Source organism: Pseudopipra pipra, chromosome Z (assembly GCF_036250125.1).
Source record: "Pseudopipra pipra isolate bDixPip1 chromosome Z, bDixPip1.hap1, whole genome shotgun sequence".
Lineage (NCBI taxonomy): Eukaryota > Metazoa > Chordata > Aves > Passeriformes > Pipridae > Pseudopipra > Pseudopipra pipra.
In genome coordinates this window covers 59967326-59972039 of record NC_087581.1, presented here as the reverse complement: position 1 = coordinate 59972039, position 4714 = coordinate 59967326, and positions in this window count along the sequence as shown.

Below are 4714 nucleotides of genomic sequence, written 5' to 3'. Positions count from 1 at the left end.
ACTTCTATATCTATAAATATTACCATTGGGATGGGCCAAGTTTGAGCTCCCTCCTGCTTTGCAGATGAACTACATACCAGTGACTCCCCTTGTGCAGGGACACCTCTGAAGGTCTGAGATCCTTACCTGAGACTAAGAGATCCCTTATTCATGAGAAATCCTCGCTAAGTGACTGATATCATGCTGAATTAAGACTAAGGAAAAATTACAAATCCATACAGCTACTCAATATTAATTATTATAAATTTTGTGTGGGTAATTCCGTTAGACATAAAACTGTTGTCCAAGCCCAAAACTGAGATTGGTCCTAGCCACACTTGGCTCCATGGGGAGTTGAGAAGGTAAGAGGGTCCACTCTGATCCTTGTGACTCAATGGAAGGATCTTCCTTAATCTTTGCGTTTCCAGTTTCTGTGTGAATCATTTTAACTCAGTTCTAACTCGGGTTTCTTTTATGTTGCTTCCGTGCAGTAATTAATAAAAACCTTGCTGTCAAACTTGGTAAACCACTGTTACACTGTTAAATCCATTGAATTTATTGAACTCTGTCAAATTATTATTTTGCCTCAATAATACAGTCCTGAGTCCTGTGACTGCGAGGGATTAGTTTGGAGTAGCAAGGGATAAAATAATTTCAGCTCTGGAATCACCTGTTTTCCTGAGCCTTCAACATGACGTGAAGCTGTGTTCCCAGTATTAAAATTAACACACCTATTTTCACACACAGGCTGTACTTTGCACCCCACAGCTGTCAAGAGCTATTTCCTTTATGGTAATGTTTATGAGGTTGTGTTGGTTCTTAGCTATGAAATTAACTTGGGGCTGCCTAAAATGGTACTGATATTGAGACAGTCTTTTCCTGGCTTGGAACATTTTCAGACACACTTTTTAACTTCCTCTCAAGTGCTGTGGTTGCTTTCCTCATTATGCCATGAGTACCATGGGTTTTTTGGGAGCTATAGAACAGCAAAGACTTCTAGGAGGAGGCTCTACTAGTGTTGATGTTGACAAGTGCAGCTTCCTGTTGGGAAGTTACCTTCCATTTTAGTGTTTCATTTACTGTCCAAAGAGCAGTAGTTTTCATGCAACTTACTACACCAGAGAACCAAGTAGATTAAATGAACACCTTAGATTTCTTTTTTAGTTTTGATCATTGGAAGCTTGCAGAAGCTCTTTTCTGCCAAAAGAGAGAGGATGCATCTCTTTTATAAAGAGGATGTGGTTCATTATTTTGTTGAGGGAACAGATCTCCTGTTATCCAAAGAAAAAGTACTCATCAATAATGTGTTTATTTTTTTCTGGGAATATATTTACTAGTGCTGGCAGAAAGCCAGCCTCCTCCAAGACAACTTGAAGTCAGCTCCTTCACATGCAGAAGTGACACTTTATTTGTATGACTAATGCATTTGCTAATTAGCAGCTGGCACACTATTATTATTTTTAATTAACTCATGCACCTAAGCTCATTCTAAAACAAGCAACTGTTTATCATTAATGTAAAAGTTAAATCCCGACATTTATATGTTAAGCCTAGCTAAAATAAAAGGCAAGCCCTACAGAGCTGTACAAAGCCTGTGCACCACAGACCATCCCTCTGTGTTTGCATGCGTTTGTGTGCAGATGCCTTCACACTGATACACACTGACCTGCACACACCACACACACCCCGATTCCTACGTGCATTTTTCAGTATGTCTTTCAGTTCATGTCTTTTCTGAATGGAAGTATAAATCAAATTGGCTATAGTTATGCTCAGAAATGCCTGTATATTCTCCTTACCTCTTTATTAAAAGTAAAACACTGTGAGGTAAGATTTGCTTTATGGCCCATCAACAATAATCTGACAGGTATGGTCTGATTTGAAAGCAGAGTGAGGAGCTTGATTGAATTCAATCCACTGATCCCAACAGACTCTGTTTTTGCAGCTGTGGCTTTTTACAAACTTGCTGCATCACATAAGTACCGTGTAACTATAACTTACTGAGAAGTACGAGGGACCTTAAGTCCTGGAGAAACTGAAGAGTTATTAATAGTAGAGTGGTCTACAGCAGCCAAGCTATATTACACCAGGTTCATGTCCACCTGAAGCCTACCAAGTGGAAATGCTCTGAGAGATATATTCCTATGGAGGAAAAAGCAGTTGAGGGAGCAGCAGGACCAGGTCCCTTGTCAGAAGGAAAACAGATTCATGAGAAGTAGGCATAGGAGACAAAAACCCATACCCCAGCCTTGTCTACCATTTGCTTTTGTTTCCTCTGGCCTTTTGCAGTCCAGGTGCCTCCTGAGGCTGTGGAGAATCAGTCCATACCACCATGTGAGGGCAGCACCCATCACCTTCAGAGCACCTGGTGGGGATGGGAGAATGGGGAGAGATCTCCTCCAGAGCCCAGAGACCAGCTGGGGGAGAGGGATGGCAAGTGACAGATGGAGATGTCTCCTTTCCTTACGAACTCTGTTTGCCTGCCCACCCCCATGCATCCCCTGCCTGCTCAGCCCATCTGACAAGCAGACCCCAGCCTGCTGTGTCCCACCAATTATTCTGCTGTGTTCCAACTGGGTCCTGAAAAGACTTTGGGGTTTAGAGTGCCACCAGGGTGTAAAGCAGCCTCAAAAACCTACAAAAGCCACTAATGCTGCTTTGAGAAGTGGGAAGCTGGGATAACTAATTGTAGGCTAAAACCTGCAGGTTTTACAGAGTTTTTTCATCCTGAGGAGTTGCCGCTGGAGAGTGAGGAGTCACACTAAGGAAGGTCTGATTAAGAAGGTCATCATGAGTGGTGGTTTCAGCCCACTGTATACAGACCTAGCTCCAAGCTGAGCCATACAGACAGTCCGTCCTAAACCTCTAGATGCTTTCCATCTGCATCAGGCATGCAGTGTGCTCGGCAATGCCATGGCACTGCAGTCCAGCACGGAAAGTTCAGGCTTAAGTAAGCCAGGCTGAGTGGTAGGCAGGGCCAAGTCCCTCTGCCAGATGCCCACACCAGAGTCTTCACTATCCCCACGTGGGGAAAGGTTTCCTTGCCCAACCCGTCACCTCGGGAACTGCTGCATAAGGCATTTTACATCTACCCAAAGCGCTTTGTGAGACATGAGTAGCTCATTATTTTTAATAGCTCTGACATCACTGTTAATCAGGGATTTACCAAAAGGATAATGGGCTGTTGTTTGCCACTGCCTTTAGCATTAACCCCACGGTGCAGGCACACCCAGGCACACAACTCAACCTATTTTGCTGCCTTCATCTTCACCTCAAGGCTACAGTCCACATTTTATAAACCATCCTCTGCTCTAGTGTCTGTGTCTTGTACTGGAAACACCACTTGCTCTCCAAGCATCTTCTTCTTAATGGTATTATGAAAATACAAGATTCTTTAGTGGCTGAGAAAAAAGGAGAATTTTCTTCTTTCTCGTAAATACCAGAAGACATTGAAATTTTCAGTTCATTGGTAGATGAAAGAATATTTTTTCTGGGTTTTTTTGCCTGTTTATTCTTAAACTAATGTCCCCTAAACTTCCAGCCTCAACCAAGTTTCAATATATTTAATTTTTTATTAATAAAATAAAATATTTCCAAGTTCATTTACTGTAATCAAAATCATAATACACATTGGCACTTGGGTGGTACTTTTAATCTGTTTTTCTTCTTATATAATGACACACATCCCTGTTCAATTAGGTGACTCATCGTACACTTCAGCAGTAGCACACTGAGAAACAGAGCAAAATGTATTCCTAACAATTACATACTTCTTTTAAAAAGTTATAGTCAATCAAGATTGATAGAAAGAAACAAGGTTAAGACCCATTTGTGTCATTTAAAATGATAGCATGGTCTATTTCACCTCAGCACTCATTTTAAAAATGGCAGCATGGTTTGTGATTCATAACCATACCCCCTGTCACATAATTACGCGTTTAATTCCATTTAGCCACCTACACACATCGTCTTGCTTTTCACCTTTGTTGTTTGTTCTTTCATACTTCACCCAGGCTAATGTGGTCCCAGAGCTCTTCTAAGCAGTAACAAAGACATGATTTATTTATTTATAAACTCTGCTTCTGCCAATTGTTTTCAAAGTTTATTGCACAGTTAGCCAGAAAAATCTAACCCTGATAAAAGTACGGTAGACAGGTCTAATAGGAAGGATGTGTTTCACTGTAGCTGGACAGGAAGCAACACAGTGAGAAGGTTTGGATTCACTTGCTTTTCAGCCCTGTCCCAGTGCATAGGAACCTGCAGCCACAGCCAACAGGCCAAGTTGTACCACATGGCAAATCCCAAGACGTCAACTCCATCTCACAACCAGCCAAGTTACCATAAGACTGCTCAGTTAGTTTGGCTCTCCCATGCAACAGGGATTCAGAAGCTGTTTTATGGGAAAACTCTTTCATGAAAGAGTAAGGACTGTCTGCTGACCAATAACCAGGAAAAAGCTTTTATCTGAATCCAGGAGATTGGATATTGTGATTGTCAATATCAGCCCCTTCAATACCTCAAGACAAACCATGTGAGCCTTGGGAATCTAGATTTGGGCTTAGTTTTAAACAGCATGAGAAATCAGAGCACCTGGCTGATATTCCCATGTTGCTCCCAACAGCTGAAGTCGAATGGTGCTGCAAAGCACACCCTCCAGTGACCATGGGCTCATTTCCAGGTGCAAGGCATTACAAGCATCAAGCCTGTGGGACACCAAAATGTGGACCCCTGTGGC